This window comes from Erithacus rubecula, assembly GCF_903797595.1.
Source record: "Erithacus rubecula genome assembly, chromosome: 16".
NCBI lineage: Eukaryota > Metazoa > Chordata > Aves > Passeriformes > Muscicapidae > Erithacus > Erithacus rubecula.
The window spans coordinates 8,305,677-8,328,949 of NC_136668.1; the positions used below are offsets into that span (position 1 = coordinate 8,305,677).

General features: G+C 44.8%; 1 protein-coding gene across 2 annotated transcripts in view; it reads right to left on the reverse strand.

Moving 5' to 3' along the window:
- The window catches only part of VDAC1 (voltage dependent anion channel 1), a 72,373-nt gene that overhangs the window by 15,791 nt on the left and 33,309 nt on the right, over nucleotides 1-23,273 (reverse strand). The window lies entirely within an intron of this gene.

The following is a 23,273-nucleotide window of genomic DNA, read 5'->3' on the forward strand; positions in this document are numbered from 1 at the left end:
AGGGCAACACTCTCCTGGTGACGAAAGGTCATGCAGGGAGGGCTCTGCTATGGGAGGGGAACCGAGGTGGAGCTGGGCCACTTTCAGGATGGCATATAAACCCAGTCCTACACTGCTGGAGGTCCATGGGACGCTCAGAACATCACCCACAAGATCATGAGGGGAATCATCTCAGCCAGGAAACTGCTGATGGTCTGGCTGGTCACCCCTCTGCCCCCACCACACAAGGAATGTCTGTGTTAAAAAAAGAATAATTGCTGAGAGTTTACATCTCACCCACGGGAACGTTGATTTAGTTTGTTTTGTTTTGTTTTAATTAGTCCTTTCCTGCTCCTTCTCCCTTGCACAGTGGGAAGGGATGGTGAGAGGAGGTAGGTTCCTTGCTTGTGCCCATACCTGACTCTTGCCTTTGCTTTGCCCACAGCATTTCTCTGAAGGGCACCACTCCCACGGGAGGCAGGGCTGCAGCCCAAGCAGGTGAGTGCTGCCTGCCCCAGCACAGCCCGGGAGCAAGGCTGGAGTCATCCAGCTGAGCACACACACAGCACTTGGGAACCTTGGTCAGGGTTCAAACTAAATAAACCCTGCAAGGAACTTAATGTTGAACCCAAGTGTATAAATGAAGTGGCTTGTGGAATTCAGTGGGATCTGAGGAATTTCTTGGCATGACAAGGTGGTAGAGGGGAAAGGATTGCGCGTAGCCAGATATCGCCCTTAGAAAGGCGGCTGAAGCAGCAAAAGGCTGAAGGAATTGTGCTGGATACCAAATCCACGTTAAAATAAAGTGTGCAGCCTTCCACCTGGTAGGAACCCATGGAAACAAGAGGTCCCTTTCAAATTTGGAGAGTTTTTCAAACCACAGTAATTTTGTTGATCCAGGCACCGCTATGACTGTGGGTGTTGTAACAGAGTTTCAATGGGAAGTGTCAGCTCTCAACTCCCTCTCGGTTCTCCCTCTGGCAGCAGCTGCTCCTTCTTTTCCTGCATCCTAGGGCTTGACAAAGCCTACCCTGGATTTTGCTCACTGTCCCATGAAAAAACATAGCCCAGCCAAACACCAGTGGGCAGCTTTCTGCCGGGCTGCATTGAACCTGCTCCTCCAGGAGTCAGAGGAGCAAGGGAGGTGAGGGGCTGCTGCTGCAGAGGCAGCAGGACCCCAGAGTGGAGCAGGGGCACAGGACATTCCCCATCGTCCATTTGGCTCACTTACAAGGGTGCACTTTCACCCTGAGCAGCAGCTTCTCAACCCGCCCCTCCCAAAGTGCAGCCTCAGCTCTTTGCCCTCTGCAAAGGTAAATCTGACAGGAGCGAGTGTGATTTGTGGAGCTCTGTCTCTCAGTCCTTCTCCCTCCCCTTGCATCACCCTGCTGCTGCCCCAGATTATCAAATGTATTATTTTATTACCTTGGGCATAAAGAAGTGTTTTATTCCTTGCAGACACACAGAGATTGCAGCCTGTTCCCTACAGATGTTCTCTGAGCAGCCAGACCATGAAGAAACCCACCCAGCCCCTGCCCCACATTAATCCCTTCCAGCCCCACAGGCACCCACAGGGTTATTGGGAGCTCCTTATTGTTGGCTGAGATTAATTTCCACAGGCTGCCCCTGCAGTAGAGGCTGAGTGCACAGAATTGTTTAGATTGGAAAAGACCTTGAAGATCAAGTCCAACTGTTAACCCAGCACTGCCAAGTCCACCATTAACCATGTGCCCAAATGCCTCATTTACACAATTTAAAATCCCTCCAAGGGGCAGATGCTGCAGGTGGGCTAAGAATGAGCAGAAGGACAAAATGTTTGGTATCTGTGAGAGGTAATTTTTCATTAATTTCTGGAACATGCATCTACCAAAAGATGGCAGCAAATCTCCTCATATGGAGTTGGGTACCAGTGTCATCTGCTCTCTTGGGTTCTGTTTTTCCTACACGTTAGATTATTCTGGGGAGTGCCAGAAGAATAGGAGGATTACACTGGATGTTCTCAACAGAGAAAATCTGTGCTTGTGACTTCAGTTTTAAATTTTACAAATTTCTTTTACAGTATAAGAAATCTCCAAAATGTTCTAAATGTCAGTGCCCACTTTTATTTTGGCAGTTCTTGGTTTTTAGTAATGCTACAGCTTAATTTGTTTTAACAGCTGAAAATGGAACATAAGGGAATGCATCATAATAGATTTGACTAACAGTAATTCCACAAATAGTTTACATACAGGCTCTGTCTAAATGTTCCTTTTCCATCACAGGCTTTAGATCTCGAGCAGTTTGCTTAACACCAGTTTGCTGGGGAAATCTGGAATTGCCCCATCTTTCATTATATAAATCTGCATGTCAGTCAGAGGATTATTTTTAAGCTCTGTTCTGCATTGCTAATGGATATAGCCATGACCCTGGATCTGATACTATTCATACCAAATTAGCTGGGAATAAATCAAAGTCAGTAGAGTCACTGCAGGTACCAAAATGTGGGTTTCACTCAGCTCAGGTGACAGTCCTGGAGCTGGGCTTGCAGCTTACAAAGCAAACCACAAAGTGAGGCATGGAGGGATCAGCCCTTCTGCATTTCAAAGTATGCTTCTGATTCCATTTCTTCATAAAATGGGACCGGTAAATACTATTTTTATTAATTAATTTTACATAGCCAAATTGTGTAAAACTGTCATTTCCTTCAAAAATAACTTACCTGCCTAAAATAAAGCTGTGAGAAGAAAATTGCAACTTGTGAATTCTACATGAACAGCTAAGTCTAATTCAACTGCAGTTTCATTCATATCACATGTTTGAACAGTGGAAAAACTCATTAACCAAAGATCCAATATGTTTGTTCAATAAAGTTTGATTTGGCTCTCTTTAATAACAAAATTGTTTTCAGCTTGTTAACTTGCAAGGAATCCATTCATAATCAGTCAAGAACATGCTGATGGAATCATAAAATAAGCAAGGATGCCTCGCTGCTGGGTATGACACTATGTAAACATGTCTTTGTGCCTCTTACACTTATAAATTCAACCCAGGCTGTGTTGCTCAGAGCCAAGCCCTCTCTGCCTGCTGTGCCCATGTCAGAGGCAGCTTGTTTCCACTGCAGAAAACCCTACACTGGGGATGCTTACACAGATGTTCCAGAGAGCATCTCTGTGTCAGAATAAACAATTTTTACCTGGGCCAGTGTAAGTGGGCAGCTGCTGGTCTCTACAAATGAGCATTAGCAGCTATTTACCACCAGCAGCACAGCCCTCTCACACCCACCCATGTCACTGCTCCCTCCTTTCCCGTTCTCTCAATGGGACAACAATAAATAAAATAAAAAATTTAATTAAAACTTTAATAAAAACTCTTTCAAATAACTGGGTAGTTTTAACTGATTATTTTCACAAAACACAGTGGACTGACTAAATCATGCAAGTTATCCTTGAGGATCCATAACATCTGGGCCCACAACATCTAGCCCAGCTGTAGCCAGGGCAGGCTGAGGTACCACAGCTTCACACAGGGGGAGGGACGAGCTGGTTCAGAATGTGGACTCTGCTCAGAAAGGTTGTTAGTTATTCTTATTTCCATTTGTCCACTCTGCCACCTGCCTAGAGTTTCCAGGCATTGTTCAGCTACTTAACCAAGATATTATGGCCCCACAGAAGGTTGTGTTCTGCACTAGCCAGATAAACTAGTCCAGAGCCTGGTTTTCCCCAGCACAGCAGGCTCAGTTCTTCATGATGCTGAAAAAAACACTGGAGATGGTGCTGCAGGGAAAAGAGGTTATAAATGGGATTCTGTCCATGGATGCTGATCAGCACATTCCTGGGTGAGAGAGCCCTGCTCAGGCTTTTGTCCTGGCTGCACCCAGACATCCTTCATCAAGTGGAGTGAGCTCTGCCCAGAGAGCAAGCCTGGTTCAAAACACTGAAGAAAGGATTATCACCATACATCTTCTAAAGCAGCACCCAGCAGGCTGAGCAGGGGTGGGCACCCCTGACCAGTGTGCACACCAGGACTGTGCCACGCCAGGACTGTGCCATGCCAGGACTGTGCCACCAGGACTGTGCCATGCCAGGACTGTGCCACAACAGGACTGTGCCAAATCAGGACTGTGCCACACCAGGACTGTGCCACAACAGGACTGTGCCAAATCAGGACTGTGCCACCAGGACTGTGCCACACCAGGACTGTGCCACGCCAGGGCTGTGCCACCAGGACTGTGCCACACCAGGACTGTACCATGCCAGGACTGTGCCATGCCAGGAGTGTGCCACGCCAGGATTGTGCCATACCAGGACTGTGCCCTGCCAGGGCTGTGCCACGCCAGGACTGTGCCACACCAGGACTGTGTCCTGCCAGGATTGTGCCATACCAGGACTGTGCCCTGCCAGGGCTGTGCCACACCAGGACTGTGCCATGCCAGGACTGTGCCCTGCCAGGACTGTGCCACGCCAGGGCTGTGCCACACCAGGACTGTGCCATGCCAGGACTGTGCCACGCCAGGACTGTGCCATGCCAGGACTGTGCCCTGCCAGGGCTGTGCCACGCCAGGACTGCGCCACGCCAGGACTGTGCCACACCAGGACTGTGCCACACCAGGACTGTGCCACACAGCCTGCAGTGGGCTTGGGACTGGGGGAATGGGGAGAACACGGGTGTGAGAGGTACAGACAGGGCTGTATTGATTTTTGAGGAAGAAAGCAGAAAAGTAGAGAAGAAAAGGGGAAGGCAATAAAAGCTAAACTCCTACAGCTCCTTTTGATCTTGGAAAATAACAGATTGACCTGACATTATTACAGCCCTCGCTCTCTCCCTCTGGGTTATGTTTTTATTTCCCTGAACCAGTAATGATCAAAGCCAAGAGCCCCTCCATCTCTGTATATTTTCCTTTTCACTCCAGACAAAAGTTGCAAAGGCTGCACCACTTTCTCTCACGCCTGTCCTGGTCCAGTGGTTTGCTTCAAACAGAGCAGCTTGCAGGAGCAGCGACTCCCATGGTCTCAGTAACCTCATCTTCACACTGCAAGGGCAAAAAAGCCCCACCCAGGCAGGGGAGAGGGAAATGGTACACACCCTCCTCGTGGGGTGTGACCTGACAAAACAGATGTCAGGGTTTTTACCACTTGAATTGTTTGGGGGGAGGTGGAAATTTGGTATGTCAGGTAAGGCTGGAGTAGAAGCCTCCTTGAAACCAGAGCATGGGCAATATGTGCACAGGCAGATAGTGATGGGGAGGGAGAAGAGTTTTAAACTAGAAGAGGAGAGTGTTAGGTTAAATGTTAGGAAGTAATTCTTCCCTGTGAGGGTGGTGAGACCCTGGCACTGGGTGCCCAGAGGAGCTGTGTGTGCCCCATCCCTGGGCTTGTCCAAGGCCAGGCTGGATGGGGCTTGGAGCAAACTGGGATAGTGGAGGATGCCCCTGCCCTTTGCAGGAGTGTGAAGCCTTTAAGAGTCCTTCCAATCCAAACCATTCTACAATTTTATGACATCTGTAACCACAGAGAAGTGGTGAGTGACACAGGCATCACTGCAAGGATCTGTGCCTGCAGGTATTGAAGAGATCTTAGAATCATAAAATCATTTAGGTTGGAAAAGACCCTTAAGATCATCAAGTCCAACTGCACTTAACCCAGCACTTCCATGAATTCTTCTTCAGAGAGAAAAAGAAGAAAGAGAAGAAAGAAGCTGAAGTCATGACCTCCTAGCATACATTCTTCTGTGTATATTGAAGAATGTGTCATCCCTCTTCACTTCTGAGAAAAAAAATCAAACAAACCCAGAATTATCACAGGCCACAGTATTAAATATCATAATTATCTTGTCTTGCAAGCAACACTAGTGAAGCAGTGAAGATACAGTATGTCAGATAAATAGGTGATAAATGCATGCCAAGCAAGACATTATTTATAGGTTATTTAAATTCAGGAAGCATTGGTATTAATCTGGCAGATAAGTTTCTACATTGTGGTTACAGAGCTGCAGATACAATTAGCTGTTATATAGTCTAACACAGTTTTTACTTGTCCAGGACCATACTGCTGAATAGAATTGGAAAAAAAGTCATTGAGTCACTGGAAAAAAAACCTTGAGTGAGGGTCAAGCAGTGAAAGATGCATTGATAGGTAAGAGGACTCAGTAAAGCAAGAAGTTGCCAGGGCTCATTGCTGACTGACAGTATAAGTGTGGCAGGAAGATCCATGGCCATGTAAAATGGTCAAGGAAAACTCACCCTGGCAAACAAGAGCTGCTGCAGCTGAGCACTTGCTTGTTTCTGTCATCTTCACAAGTGGAGTTTAAGTACTGGAACACTTCTAGAAACAAACAGAGACTTGAGAGCAAAATAGTCACATTGGATTGTTGGACTGATATTCACCAAAAAAAAAAAAAAAAAAAAAAAAAAAAAGGAATGGTTCAGCTCTATTTAAATGATTATTTAATCAGGTCATATGTAGGTTGCCTGATCAAATAATCCTGCAAATACAGATGTGTACCACTGATGTTTTTTTCAAAATAAAACTAAGAACATCTGTTCTTCAGCTGCAGTGCTTATTCTGTGCAGTTAAACTGAAGGCATGAGATCAAATCTAAATGTGGTTGGGTTATGTGTGAGCATCCCAGCCTGAAATGCAGCTGTAGCAGCATGTCCCAATGAAACAGAGCATGTGGGTTTAGACTACAGTTCTTTAAATTCCTCCAGGTTTAACTGAGTGTACAGAGAATTGCTGTAAGCATTGTGACAACTTGTTTCTGCTGTTGCTGAATGGATACAGCTGGAATTAGCACTGAAGAAGACAGTGGAAATCACCACTGGACTTGGAAAACAGAATAATTTTTCCTACTTATGTGGTATAATAAATAGGGTCCATTAAACCTTTGGATATCCTCAATAGGATAGACATATCCTATTGAGATATAGATATATATATATCTATATATAGATATCCTCAATAGGACAGACACAGCCCTACAACTTTTCTCTGAGAGCTTCTTCTTCCCATGGAGCAAGGGGAATCTCTGATTCAGGGAAGAACAGCCCTTGCCAATGAGCTGCATTCCCCCTCACTACTCCAGAGAAGCAAAGCCCCCATGGAGAGGGACAAAGGGGGCCAGTGGTTTCTTCCCATCTCACTGAGGGTTTAGACCCTGCTTCACATTATACAGGAATAACCAGAGTTCTCATCTCCATTCTAAAATACCTGGATTTTCCTCTTAAAAAAAAAAAAAAATCAGAATATCAGAACTGGCCAAAGACTGACTGATAAGAAGAGTAGAGACACAACATCAGAAATTTGAGAGGAAGGACAACCCGGTCGAGAGCCTGCAATAGAAAAGGTTTTCACAGCTCCTCAAGCAAGTCCTGGCATCAGATTAAAGTTGGGTATCAAGTGCACTTGTAATCCCATCCCTGGCAGGAATGGGAGAGCTGCATTAGCACATGACAAATTGCTGGTTGTGATAGAAGCTGGGGGCTGCTCTAGAAAGAGAGGTTGTTTTTACTGGAAGGCAAAAGGAGATGGCTCATCTGTGAAGGAGTATTCCTCAGAGGGCACAGGTCCTGCTGGGGGGACCAGTCTGGCCCATAACCCTGAGAACATCTGTCAAACATCTGTCACCAGATTCCTTGGAAAGGGGCTCTTTATGACCTTTACAATTCACACTATCCAGCCAAGGATCTCGTGGAAAGTGTTGCCTGGGAGCTCTCCTTCAACCTGCTTTATGCTTACAGAAATGCCTGAAAAGAGATTTATTCCTAAAGAAATATCTTCTAGACCTGGTGATAAGCATTGCTTTGGTTGCCTTAAGGTCACCCTACTGAGCCTTGCAGGTAGGAGAAGAGGGTGACTTAAGAATCCTTAAAACTTCTGGTTTGGTGTTTATACAAAAATAAGGGCAGGTGCAGGGTAAAATTGGTGCAAAGGATCTTACAAATTAATTCTATGTGGGAGAGGTGAGGGCTTCCCTTCCAGCTCAGAGGGAAGATCAGGACAAACTCTCCACCTACTTGGTCAAACACAGGTCAGCAATAGTTTAGATGCCTCACTGCACTCAGCTGAGCTCAGCACAGCCTTTCCACGGATCCCAGCAGAGTTTGGAGCAGCTAAGACTGTTTCCCAAACATAGCCAAAGCATTACCCAGTGTCTGGCACTTCTGCTGAGCTGGGAGCAGCCCACCTCCTGGGGATGCAGACCTTGAGAGATCAGCAGATATTTGCTTTCCTTGCTGCATCCAGCCTGGATAAAGTCCAGAGGGCAGGACAGCAACAGCAGCTTGCTGAGCGTGATGTAAGGATGTGGATTTCCTCTTCTGGAAGAAGCTCTGCCCTTTGATCTGTTCCACCTTAGAGAAGGAAAAAGTGATTTTTCTCTTAGTCCTGAGATACACAAATCACCATGCAGAAATACCCTTGATTATGAAAAACAAGGCAGAAGTTGACAATAAACCTCAGCTCCCTACACACACGTGCACATACACACCTCAGCCTCTATCCCACTGACTGTAATTAGTGGTGCCATTTTCTGGTCTCTTTTGATCAAAGTGTTTCATTTCTGTCTGTCCAAAAGTCTCCTGTTGATCTTTGGTCCCATACTTTGATTGAAAGCCTTAGTGAAGGAAATTCCTCCATGAGATCAGTACTTGGCATTCCAATAATTCCTATGGCAAAGGTCCTGTTTGGCAGCAGATGTTAACAGAAGCCCAGGGCACTTTAGGAGCATGTTTGACACTTGGTTTTAGCAGCTTCAGGTTATAAATTAGATGCATGTCACCCCTGACAGCAAGGGGACAGACATCTCAGGGGAAGGGCCACACAGTGGGACAGCCACCACCCTGTTCCCTGCCAGCAAAAACCATTAGACCACAGTTACTCTGCAGTTTTAGGCTTTGATTGTCAATATTTTTGCAAGTAGTTATGTATACAAGGACAGAATTCATAAAATATTATTTAAAGCAATCCTTTATAGAAAGACAGACCTCATTAAATATGCTAAGACCTCTTTATAATGATTTTGTTTCATTTATTGTATGATATTTCTTGGGTTTATATTTCATTCTCATGAAAGGTGGCAAAGCAAAGGCTCTATCCTAGTGCATCCCTGGGATGGTAAGGGCAGGAGAAGGGAGGTGGCAGAACCACACTGGATAACAGAGTGATATTTAGTGGGGTTATATAGGGCAGGTTTGGATACATTAGATGCATCCTGCTGTCTGAAGCAGCCACAGAAATATAAAAAAAATAAAACATTGAGGGAAGAAACCTCACTGCTAGGTTTAGCCTCTGCTAGTCAGACAAGAGCAGCTCACATGTGCCATCTAGTGATGCTGCTGTTTCATCTATTGGGAGTTCTCCAGGCAGGACCAAAGACATTCAGCAGGACTGGAGGGTGCACTGCCAGGAGGATGGCCACCAGCAGAGCTGTACAGACAGCCCCTGGCTGCCAGTGCAGCCTCTCCATGCACAGGCTTAGGATTGATATGAACCTAGAGCCAAAAATAACCAAATTTCCCAAATACAGTAGCAAGGCTTGTGTCCAAATCCACATGTTCTTTTGTGTACGTGTACAAAAAATATACTTGGTAACAGTAGTGCAACTAAATAGCCAAGAATGAAATAATAATTACTCTATAACCAGATTAACTAATAACTTGGAACTGAATAGCACCAGTAGAAGGCACCAGTGCTTAAATCTGAGGAAAAACCAAGATTTTAAAAAACATGTTAATTGAAGATGTGCTGGGATCATGATCAGAGCAATGGGCAGATCAAAGCCCTGGCATTGTGTAGGATTTACAAGGACAAAGTTCCAGAGGCAGCAAATGAAGGGCAGACATTTACCATTTTAATTACTGGAAGTGGGTTTGAAGGGCACTGACTGAAGGAGGATGTGGGAATAACCATTCAATTAGAAATGGAGATGCCTTTTTCCAGTATGCTTACTGCTGCATTTGTCACTGGGATGAAGAACAAGTTGTGTGGAGTTTCCCATCTGAGGAGATGGGCCCAGAGATGCTCCACAGCCAAGAGCCCCCCTCCTGCCACTGGGCTTGACATTGACAGTGTGACATTTCTTGTCACCCTGGTGAGGGCTGGAGAACCTTGGCTGTCCTGCTGGTGCTGGTGAAGAACCTCCTGGAGAGCTCTTGGGGGTGAGCAGCTCCAGAGCAGCTCCAGCAAGGAAAATGAGGTGAGCAGGGCAGGATGGAGAGAGATCAAAGCTGCAAATGCAGCTGCCTCCTGGGGACTGCATGGCTGGGCTGGGGCTGTCAGAGCAGTGACACACTGAGGGCACAGGCACTGGCAGCCCAGGCTCTGCTGATCCCAAACACTCAGTAAAGCTGTGACATGAGTGTTCCATGCCCAACTTTTCCATATTTACCAATAACATCCCTGTCTTTCATGCTGCTATTTACCCTGCTTGATTGCAGAATATTTTCAACCTTTTTCAAGGTAATTATATCTCACACAGGATGGTTGTAGCCACCTCCTAGTCCAAGAAATGCCTTTTCAAAGCATGAGATGCAGGGAGAGGAAGGGATTGGTGTTTGCCTTCACTGCAGGCAGTCCCCCATTGGAAATCTGCTCTCTCACACTCTTTTCAGCCTCTCCAAGGCCTTTCAGGGATATTGAATCTCAGGCATGTGACCTGACTTTTCCCTCTGCTGTTTCAAGTCCTGCATTGTGCAGATCTGCAATATGAAAGACACCCCAAGATCCTTCCCAAGCTGTTTGATCCCCTGCTTCTTCATTAGTAGGATGAATGGTTCAGCTCACTTTCAACCCCCAAGTCCTTTCCCTGAAATAACTACTGATTTTATCTCTCATTTCCCTATACACCTACTCCCATATTTCTTTGAGTTTATCCCTGAAAGCCCCTAGTTTTTCTTGATCACTTTTCATGGCCTGCAGCTTTTCTTTTAACCTTAAGAGCATTGTTTCTGGCGAGACATTAAGGTGCTCATCAAATGCCAACCTAAAAGCCATAAATAATACCCCATTTGCATTCATATTTTGATAGTTCCTTCATCTCTGCTGCAATGATGTCTTTCCCTGTCTGCATCCTCTTGGCCCAGGCTGTGTTCCTTCACCCAAGCTGGGATCACACCTTTCCTCTTTCCATCATGGGTTATTCCACCTGTTACTGTTGTCCCTTCAGTGCAGCAACAAGGAATATTCCTTCACATGGACTCCAGCCTCTCTTCTTCACTTTCAAAAATCTCATCTCCTGGAGAAGATCACGGAGGTTTGGCAACCTGCAGAATCAGAGATCATTTTGCATACTCCCATGAAAGGGTGCTGCTGGTCTCCAGCAGTGGCTTGTGTTCCTCCAGCAGCTATGCTGCAGGGATGTTCAACATCACTCTGAGTTAACTGCAAGGCTTGAAAAGCACCAAATGCATTGCAGCCTGGCTCCATGTCCACAAACACCCACCAAGAGCAGCATTACTTGAGTGCCTTAAGCTGCAGACCACATCTCTGTAAAGATTTCGTTTCAGCAGAGCCTGGTCTTTTTTTTCCCCTGCTTGACTTAAGATCTGTCCTCTCCCATGTTTCCACCACCCCACATGCTCTAGCCTAGGATATGTCACAAGGATATGGCAAAATCACATATTTGCTGGAGGGTAAAAGGGATTAATGGAATGGCTTTAAAAAAAAAAACCTTTGATTACCAGCTGATTTCATCAGGTCTTGTCCCCTTTTAAATAAATTTCAGGACTTCAGCAACAAGATCTTGAACTTTGAAGTGCAGAAATGGGATTAAGAGCAGCCATAAAAATGAACAAAGATCTCAGATGTTATGGCCAGCACCATGTATCTTGCCAATTACCAGCTTCTTATGCTCTAGGGAGAAGACATCACTCAGCTTTAGCTTTCCTGCCTTCCTTGGGGAGATTGGTTGCATAACTCTCCTTCTTAGTAGTTCCTAGTAGAGAGAGATGAGAGTTAAAGAAATTAAATCATTCTCATTTTAGGACCAGTAAGATTTGTACTGCCAGCAGCACACATTTGATGGATATCCCTATAGCTCTCTAAATTTAATCTCACAATTGAGAGATTACGATTTAGAAATTCCTCAAAGAGTAAAACTTCCATTCATTACTTCCAAAACCATGGATGGTGTTTCCCAGGTTGCAAACTCTTCCTTCTTTGAGCCTGCAGTGTGCAGGGGAAGAAGGCAGAAAAAAAGAAAAACCTTCATTTACTCTGTTATTACTATCTTACTTTCTGATGATGGTTTTGGAGATGGATACCAACATCAGCCCTCATGTCCCAGCCTTCCTGGAATGTACCCTGTTCACAGGCTCTGTGGCAGCAGCATGGCCATAATCACATGCAGTGCTTTGTTCCTGGAACCCCAAAATAGAAACAGGTTGTGAATCCAGCACAGATCACACACTTGGTCCTTTGAATCCAAGTTTGACCTAACTTAGGTGTATTTTGCTCTTTCTTTTAGTTCATTTGTCATAAAACAAGCTGGTCTGGAGCAGCATAGCAACTCAGAGGTTGCCCTATTCCTCCCACCCAACTCCCCTTTCTGTCCAGCTCAAAGATCCAAGGTACAGGGGAAGCTTTTGAGCTCTGCCACATCTCCACTCTTCACTCCTCTGCTCACACTCAGCCAGCACACAGCAGTGTTTAATCAGAGCCTATTCCATGAGGCTGAGACTGAGCAGCTGAAGGGCTGGCAAGAGCCACACAAAAATTCCCCAAAACCCCTGCAAGCCATACAACCAGCAGAGCATAAAAGCCAAGGTGCAGAGCACTGCTCTGCACAGAGGATCTCACACCCATGTAGGTCACAGGAGACATAACACAAAGTTTTCCCCTTCATGAAAGAAGAATCACATGTTCTTTATGTGGCAAGGAACGCTCAGCTCTTGCAGCCTTCTGTACAAAAACACATTCACAATATTTTTCAGAAACAGTCATGAAAACAAAGAGGCTAAAATCCTTTAGGGAAAGGAGCTGGGGTGTTTGGAGGCCTGGTTTTTGTTTGCTTTTTTAAAATCAGACTAAGAAGGAATAATTAGTTTTAATAATGGCTGTTTAGTGGGTTTCCTGATCAAAGGCAGCAGTTTCTGTGCAGAGATCACTTATGAATGTCAGGTCTCTCCAGCCCCCAAATAATGTTATTGCATTGTTGAAGTTTTCCTCGGGCTAAGCCTGCCAGCCCTAGCCACATGAGCTGGCTGGCATGGTGAGACTGACCTGGATCCAACCCCTGCTCTGGGACAAGGCAGGCAGATTTGTGCCAGCAGGGCCAGGGGAGCTCAAACAGTGGAGCTGGAGCACTGCTGGACAGTACTCTTCCTGTTAGAGTTGGGATTTTTTTCTGGGTTAGTCTGATGGTCCTACAAGGTTTAAAGGCCCTCTAGTTTAGCATCTCGTAAAAAATTACTTATTGGCAGATTTTGCCCAGTCTCCTTGATTTCCCCAATCTCCTACTGACTCCCAAACATCCTCTACAACCTCTAAAATCAGGGAAATCAATCATAAAATCCTACTCCTCCACAGTATTGAAAAAGAAAGGACAGCAATTTCCACCCACAGCTCTTTGCTGTCCTCAGCTACTAATGCTCCTACGAGCAGGAGCAGTGAGTGGTTGAGCTGGGCAGGGATGGAGAGGGTTCCAGAGGAGGACACTGACAGCAGCACACCTGGCTATGAGCACCATGAGGGGGCTTTCCAAAGCAGGGACACCAACAGGCTGCAAAGTGCCCCCACATTTTCCAGCAGCACCACGTATGTTACTTTTAAAAAAAAAATTTAAATTTTTTTTTCTTCTAATAGGAGCAAAATTAATTCCATACCAACAGCCAAACTACATGCAACTACTTCTGACACTGGTAAAAACCAACCTTGTGGTTCTTTGAATATTTGCTTGGCTTCTTCCTGAAGCATTTGACCTACATCTTCCTCCTATTCTTCCTTTTGGTTCTGTATATTGAAATTAACTACTTAAAGGAGTTATTTGTTTTTCTGGGCTTAGCGGTAATACATACTCTAATGATACAGAGAAAAGCTTCATAGATCAGTCGTGTTCAGCCTGTGACATCTGCCACATCTTATTTATAAAGCAAATCCTCCTTTCCTTTTAGAGTGGCTCATGGGTTGTTAAGGCCCTTTTATACTGCACTAGTCAGACTGGAGATCTTAATTGAAACTTAAATGGTCTCTGCAAGCTGCAGGAGCTAACGAGCAGTCTCAATTTGATTTGATCAAGAAATATTTAAGCAGAGCTGGACACATGTTTCATCATGTCTCTCCCTTGGACCTGGGTGGCACCAGGCACTATTTGCCACCAGCTCCTGGGCTGTCCCTTCTCCCCTCTATGCCAAAAACACCCAGCAAGCCAGGGAGGAGCTTTGCAGCTCCAGGTAATGGATGGATACCCCTGCAGAAGCAGCAGCATGGGATGTTGCTTCTGCCAACCACTGCAATCAGCAAGCACACAGCTGCACCATGGCAAAACCTGCTTCCCACATGCTGCACAAGCAGCAGCTTCTGTCAGACTCCCAGGCAGGAGCCTGCTGGTTTCACACCGTGGCCTCCCAGTGCTGCTCACCCCATTACAAGAAACAGATTGCACCAGTGGCATGCATGGCCTTAAAGAGCCACCAAGTGCTACAGAAGCATTTGAGCTAATTAGCAAAATCCACATTAGAAAGAGCAAGTTCCTGCTATCCTTCCTGTTTCATTATGAGTACAAGATCAAGAGGTGAAGGTCCAGCCTACACCTGAACACCTTGGCAGTCTGTCCCCAGGCAGTTTGCGTGGGGCAGTGCAGTCCCAGGGTCAGAGCCAGAATCCTTTCAGAAAGATATTTGCTGCAAATTCTGGGTTTCTTATTGCAGATACACACCTCCTGTGACCTCAGCAGCAGCCCCATTTGCTGATACACAGAGAGGTGACCTTAGCAGGTGGCAGAGCAGGGTCACAGAGACTAAGAAAATGAGATTTGATCTGAGCACACCTGAGAAGTCCAACCCATTTCCACTGCTCAAACAATGTGACTCAAAGCTCAGCCATGGACAGAGAAGGGATTTAGAACAAGAAGGGCATGATCTTTTTAGGTGCTTCTCCCAAGCTACTTCCACAAGATTGAAAGAGCAGATACCACAAAAGCCATGGGGAGCCTTAAGCACGATGGGAGAACAATTCCCATGAGAAGATTGTAGGTGTGGATACTGCCCAGCCCAGACATGTCTTCTAGGTCAAGCAGTGGGTGTCACTGCCTGTCCAGTAAAGGTATCCCACATCCATAGCAGCCTGCAGCTGTGTGCATGGCAGTCCTGCCTATCCCAGCAACTCACCATCTAGGAAGAAAAGGTAAAGTTTTCCAGGAGCACAGAGTGGCACTTTTGGACCCTCCTCTCATACACAGAGGGGAGTTTCTGCAGCTGTTTCTGCAGACGGAAGCAGGAGGTTGGATTTAGCCAAGCAAGCACTTTGCTATGCCAAGAACATTCTCATGTGAAATTGGTCATGTTAGTTTGAACTCCAAGCACAGTACAAAGGATGTTGGTTTGGCCATGAACTCCTTGTCAGGTTACTCAGTATTCAGAATCTTGGACAGGAGAGAAAAACTACAAACTGTTTTTTAAAGAAAAATGTAAAGTGACATTTTATTTTGATGTTTCAATAGTCTTTTTTTGAAAATAGGTTATGCACTTGGACATACACACTCTTCAGAATTCTCTTTATACATCTCAATTTGCTGTTTCATTATAGAATTCTGATTCTGTTACCCAGCAAAACAGATAAACTTCCTTGTGCATCTTGATCACCTTGCCATAGCATAGGAGTTTCCATGGCCATTAGCATAGAATCAGCATCCCTTGGGAAGCTCTTCCAGGGATTCTGACATTGTGGTGATCACACATTCAGTGGTCACACAGCAAGTTTGATCCCCATCCATATACTCATTAAAGCTTGTAGGTACAGCTGAACAGTGGATAAAGCAGAGCAGTGGAATTGCTAACATTTTAAGTCATTTTGCTTATGAAAAAATTATTTTTTAAGATATCCTTAAAACTGGAATTTAGGTAGTCCTCAATAAGACCTGTATAAATCCCCTGATTACCTGCTCTTTGCTGACTTTCTCACTGCCAATAATTATTGTGGTTTACCCGTCTCCCAGCAGAACCTTTCTTACTGTCCTAATTAAAATTCCATTGTGGGCATCATCTAAGAACTCACAATCCAAAAAACTCAGACCATTGCACAAAACAGATCCAACTCATCCCTAATGTAAGCCCATTGCAACAGTCAACAGCTACACCCAAAACCAAAGTCCCAAAGCCTGTGAATAGCTCCTGGTCTCCTCCAGTCTGCCTTTCTCCCACTGGGATTGCTCTCTACCAAAACTCCCTGGGATTTATAGTAATGGAGTTCTCAACAAATTAACCTGGGCTTTAAAGATCTTGTTTTAAGGGTACATCCTGATGTTTCATCTGTATTTTGCTTCTTTCCACCCTTAACTGCCTCTCCACACACTGCACTAATAAATGGTGACATCCCCAGGGCCCACCAGCACCACAAGCCATGACCACCTTAAGCATCTCTTGGCTAAGTTTGCCATATTTTGCTGGTTTAACCTTTCTTCTCCAACCCCCAAATATTTCTGCCCTTCTCACAGTGCTTAATTAGCTAAGGAAAAGCTCCAAACCCCAGTGATGCCCAAACCTGAGCACAGCCACTGATGAGGAATATGTAACATCATGTGGTAGTGGGTAATACCATGAAAATGCCCATTTGTTGGGATAACTGAGATTCATTCCAAATTCATGCCTAACATGGAAACTAACACACCACCCTAATGCCAATTATTAGCTTCAAAGGCAGCAGCACAGACTAATGCTGCAGACAGATAATATCAGACATCCCTATATTAAACAAACACAAATGGTTTAATTTCATTCAGATTCACCTGGAAAACTGGCTCTCCCATATTATTGTGTTGGGTCCCCCCTGGGAATAGCATCAGCTGTGTTCACCCATCCCTATTCCATCCCAGATGTCATTGCTGTCCATTTGCAAACCTGGGCTAGTGCCACCACCTTGACCAACAGTCAAGGCTGTCAATGAAACATATTCTAATAGCAGTTCCTGACTGTATTAGGGTGAAAATAAGTCTCTTGGGGAAAAGTTAATCATTAATTTCAGAGATTTAAAACCCCAAACGAGTCTCTCACCCAAGTTACAGTGGGTTCTCATCTGATTTTGTATTAATAAAATGAGCATCAAATAAGTTTAAAGTATTTGGACTGTAAAGATCTAAGGTATCTTTTGGATCAATCCAGTTTTAACAAGGCATTTTATTTTTGGTTTAGGATCATGCCAGTAGCTCTCAGAGAGCTTCAGCTAGCTTATTTCATGGAGTAACAGGTTGCAACATATTCTGGGTACCTTCTGGGTGACAGGCAGTCTGAACTGACTAATTTATGTAGGTCCTGTTGGAGAAACCACTCAGGTCAGTGGGAATTGTCCAGACTGAAACCAGCTGTTTGTGCCAGCTTTTATATGGGCCTGGCTCTTTTCAAGATTTAACTTGCATTTGCTCTACTTCCTGTCAGAGGACCAGATGTTCTCAACTAATTGTGTTTCTGGATCTTTCTGTTCTGTGAACAAAATATCCAGGGAACCCTCTAACCCACTCCCATGGCCAGTGTACCATGATGAGCTGCACAGGGTGATGAGGAACCATGCTGGAGTCCTACATGAAGTCCTGCAAATGCAAAGAAGGAGCACAGTGCTGTTAAAAGAGAATATCTGCATAATGTGTATTTACTTTTCATTGCCAAGAATAAATTCCATGAATATTTTTAGGTGCCTTTTCCAAGGTTTTTGGCTTGTGCTTGCACAAAGTGACTTTCAACACAATCTTATGCATCTGTTTTTATTCATTAAAGAGTTTGTTTCCTCATATGATAAAAACAAATCTGGCAGCTGACATATCTGTGGAGAGCAATAGCAGTGCCAAGATAACATCAAGGCTTTTGCAGTTTGAGGCTGGATCTAGACTTCACAAAATATTCCACAACCTTTTCTCCCGTTTCTCAGCTAAAATTTCATTGTAGCAGCTACAGCAGTGCCTTCAGCATCCAAAATCTGAGAAGAGAGTGCAAATTCATGGGCAATTCCAACAGGATGCAGGCAGAGGGGTAATACCTCCATAAACTCATCAGCTATTCAGCTCTCCCATGCCAAAGCACTGGTTGTAGGAAACTCTCATGCTATGGGGATGAAAGAAATTCAGACCTATAAAAACATATACAAGGTTATATATAAAGGGTTGCAAAACCATGGAGTCTTGTTTATATTCTCTCTTGATGCATCCTGTAGAATTCTGTATGAGTCTTATTGCAATGGTTATAAAGGCAGCAGAATCTTTATACTCCTAGTAACTTTCCACAATTCCCTCCAGTACTTGGATGTCAGAGGGACTCTCAGGGGTTGCAGAATATGTTAGGAGTAGCTAAAATCTCTGGATGCTTTTATTCACATGATATAAATCCTTAGCTCTAAGAGCTAACTTGGAGTGAAACTCATCATCAGACAGTCAACACAAGGGCTGCATTTCAATTAAATTATCCTTAAACTGTGAAAAGGGTATTTCCTGTGACTTTGGCAAAGAAGCAAATTTCACTCTGACAGAAGTAAAACCATCAGCTAAGGCATGTACAATATAGCACCTAGACTAGCCCCTGAAACAAGTGATAAATATTTTCCCATCATCTCCCAAAGTGTGAATTGATATTTCCATTGCTAATCTAATGTATTTCCATCAGTTACACAGCCACTTATGTTGGTTTTGACCATATATTTTTGTTGGAGTTTTTAGAGGACCCTTAAGGAACCACTCAGCCTTATCCCTTGTACTCATTCTAGAAGAGATGTGTAAGAGGAATATTTTCATTATGGGGAGTTTCCTATATTAAGACCCAATTAAATGCCAAGCCTAAATGTGTAAAGCCACCACTGGGAATAGTCACCAAGACAGCAAATTGTAATTTTACATTTCAGGATCAAAGCAAAATGCACCTTCCCCAGTTGATAAAGTTAAACTTTATACCAGACACTGAAACCTAGAAATACCTGCTCCTAAAGAGGGAGCAGAAGCATATTGTGCAACACATACATCCAGTGAGGAACAACAGGAATTGCTCAGAAATAAATCATCCACAGAACTGATTCAGGGAACAGTATGGAATATGGAATACCCTGCAAATAACTGCCAGGACCTTAGTTAAGCACAGCAGGAGCCTTCTTGTAGAGATGGAGAGGAGAGCACACGAGGCTCTGCCAGCCAGGGCACACATGTCCTGGCCATGGCACCTGACACAGGGCGTGCTGGACCACCCACAGCTGTGGCACAGGCTGCTCCCTCCCTGGAGCAGGGACAGGAGGCAGCTGCCCATTTCCAGCCAGCTGTCAGTGTGAGCACAGACATGCCCAAGCCCTGCCTCAGCACAAGGCTCAAGCACCACAGGTCTGTGCCCAGCCTTGCAGCCACCTGGGTTCAGCCTTTCTTCCTTCCTCTGTTTTAATTTCCCAGTGAATTGCTGGGAAGTCTAAAATACATCCATTCCATGCAGGTTATTTTTAAGCAAACGATTGGCAAAAAAAGCTGGACTGCTGTTTAATTGGTAAGCCAGGATTTGGTCAGTATGAAATCCTATCCATTTAATTGGTAAACCAGGATTTGGTCAGTATCACCAAGTATTGGGAGATAATTTTTTTTTTCCTCCTTCATTTCACAAGTACTGTGGCAAGAAAGGTTTCTAAAATCATGGAATAGTTTTGGAAGGTACCTTTGAAGATTACCTCATTCAGCCCCCTTCCATAGGCAGGGACACCTTCCAGGTTGCTCCAAGGCCCATCCAGCCTCACCTTGTAGATCCACAGCTTCCTTGGACAACCTGTGCCAGGGCCTCACCACCCTCAAGAGGAAGAATTTCTTCCCAATCTAACTCTGCCCTCTGTCAGCCTGAAGCCATTCCAGTTTCTCCTCTCACTCTAAGCCCTTGTCCAAAGTCCCTCTCCTGCTCTCTTGGATCCCTCTTAGGCACTGATGGGGCTCTAAGATGTCCCTGGAGCCTTCTCTTCTCCAGACTGAGAAATCCCAGCTTTTCCAACCTGTATCCAGAGCACAGATGCTCAAGCCTTTGGAGCACCCTTGTGTCCTCTCTGGTCTCATTCCAGCAGGTCCACACATCCTTCTGGTGCTGGGGGTGCCAAAGATGGGAGCAGCACTGCAGGTTGGGTCTCAGGCAGAGTGGGGAGGTAGAATCACCTCCCTCAACCTGCTGGTCAAACTTTGGATGCAACCCAGGGTACAGGCTTTCCAGGTTAAAAGGCAAATTCATGTCCAGCATTTCATCCTCCAGAGTATGGCAAGAAAAAAGTTTTGCCTGATTTTCCTTATTTTTGAGTATTTAGAGACCAATGGGGAGAATTAATTGTGGTTTTCCTCTTTGGGTTTGGAGTTTTTTAATCAGGTTTTGGTCTTTTTTCCTCAGTCCTGACTGATATACGAAGCACCATTACACACACTGTTTTCAGTGATCCAAACTTGAAAGTCCTATTTTTGCCAGTCCCAGAAAGCAGCCCCTTAAAACACCCAGCTGAAAGCATGTCACAGCAAAATGCATCTCTTAACACATCTTTTGACAGAAAGGTTTGTTATGTGAACTCCAAAGCACATGAAAACATTTTGACTTCACAAATCTCAGCAGGAGTTGCCTTATTTTTGTTTTCACATCATAAAGTTCTGCCAATTATTTTTAAACAGAAAATGAGCCCAATTAGGAGAATGAGAAAGGAATAATCCAAGGACTGACACATATGAGTTTGACCCACACTGTCAGAACTTGCATGTAATGGTTGAGGTCCATTACCCATTTGTGCAAGTCCTGACTGAGCCCTTCATGCTCCAGCTCTCCCTGAGATGTACCCTGGCTCTGTGGTAATAACAGCTCAGCTGAACCTAAGCCAAAGCCCCAAACTTCCTTTCACAAAAGATGCAAAAGCAGATTCTATAGAACACCTGTGTAAAACATTATACCCCTTCTGCTTTGCTTTTCTCATGGGGCGTGAAGGCAAAATTTAAGTCTTTGTTTCTCTGTAGATGAATTCAAAATGCACCAGTTGGAAGACTCACAAACTTAGAAGCAAGTATCAGAGTAGGTGTCTAATGGCTCTTTTGGACAAAGTCAGCATAAGGAGTCAGTGGATCTTTCCCTGTGCACATGGTTTATTACAGTGTGTAAAGGATGGCTGCAGGGAGAGATCAAAGCCCAAACATCGTTTAGAGACATTAACCCAGGGTTTATCATACCTGTCATGGGATGCAAAACTATGTTCCTGTGGTCACTGGAGACCTCATGACCTCTCACAAGAGTTGACCACAGGATCCTGGTCAAACACCAATAGCTAGTTAGATTTTGACTTTAAGCTTTAACCTACTGCAATGTGAGCCAAACAAGGGAATCTCTGGTGTTGGGTCCAGAGAGCCCCACCAGAGCTCACTGCACTTGGCTTTCAGTGAGGAATGGTGCAAGGGCAGGGATCAGAATTCATTAGATGATTATCAGCAAATTCAGTGCTTAAGGCAACCTGTGGGTAGATTTGGCCTTTCCAGGAGCAGAGCTGCCATGGAGGGTGTAGGTGCCTCGATTGTTGAGTGAGCAAAAGCTCTTTTCTGCACAGCACTCAGGATCACTCCTGGAGACAAACTGGCCTCCATTTGCTGACTTTTAATCAGAACTGGGGTCACTAAATATTTTGATTGGCAATACCCCAGAAGTAGGTTTCCTGAATACAATCACTTTCTTTTTCTAAAGTGTGTCAATAAAGGGAAAATGAACAGCAAGTTGTTCTTTGAAGCTGAGATTCCAAGGAGAATAAATATGAATGTGCTATCAATGCTGTTAAGCATTCCTCTCAAATACCATGGCAACATAATAAAAAAGGCCATTTTTGAGACCTTCCCCAAGCACAGGTCTCATCCCTTCCCAAGACAAATGCACAGAGCCTTTCCCAGGGCAGGACAGGAGACAGGAGGTGCCCCAGGGAAGCCAACAGCTTTACCACAGATTTCCACCAGGTTGTAGCTCCACCTAACATGCTGCAAAACCTCAGCATTAACAGCACAATATAAAGTTAGTTAACACCTAAACTCTTCCTATATTTGCACACATTCCACTGCAGCTGAAGAGAAATTAATGTATATTATGGAGACAAGAACTGGCATTTACTGGTTTGGGCCACTCTTAGAATAAGCTTCCAATGGCATATCCAACCCTGGCTCCAGGAAGACACCAGTAACACTATGCAATATCTGCCCTTTATGTCATATACGCAATATAGACATAAATTCATAAAATTCCAGCTCTTATACCTTAATTCAAACTTCGACCAGAACTCACACAATTCTTGCAGCAGTTTGCATCAAATGATCTTAGAAGGAGCAGTAGGTTATCTCCAAGGAAGCTATCTGCTGTTTCACTGTGCTTCATTATCTCCAAGCTCCAGCCAAGAGCAAAACAACAAAAAAACCCAACAGTTAGCTTAATTGGTTGAAAAGCAGTCATTTTCATTTTCTGTTCTCTGTGAGGTTTATGCTCCTGTGTTTTCAGATGTGGTTACCTTCATTTTTCTTAGGCCAGCTCCTTATTTGCTCTCTCCCTTGCTCACAGAGCAGTTGTGAACTGGAGAGGGAAAGGGATAGGGAAAAGCATCTTTTAAATGAAAAGATAGGAAACTGAAAAACCACATGAAGTTTTGTTCAGTGCTATGGATGAGACACAAGCAGTGGCATTATTTGAGGTTTCAGGGCTGTTCTAAGCAAAACCAGGGCAGCACACAGGCCTTTTGATGGCATTTCATGGGGAGATGAGACTCTCCCCAGGGTGATCCACTCACTCCAGCTTTGCTTGCATAAAGCCAAGACCTTCCAGTCCTGCAGCTGCACCAGTGCTGGTGGTAGGAAAAATTAGAGTGTGAAACCCAAGTGCCTTTCCATTTTGTGAAGGTGTCTCCTGCACTGAGCTGCACACCCAAGAGGTACATTCAGGGCTGCTGCAGAGCAGGGGGAGCCTTCAGGAGCCTCTCTGAGGCTGCCAGATAGCCCAGACTGCACCAAAGAGTCCAATCTAGCCTTTTTCCTCACTGTTTTTATGACTCCTTCCTCTCTTAAGCATGAGAGTGCCTTGCAAGCAGCTCAGCTCCCCAGGGCTTTGCGTGGTGCCTGTGGGAATGGCAGAGACACACGGATCCACCAGCTCAGGCTTTGCTTTCACAGTGGAA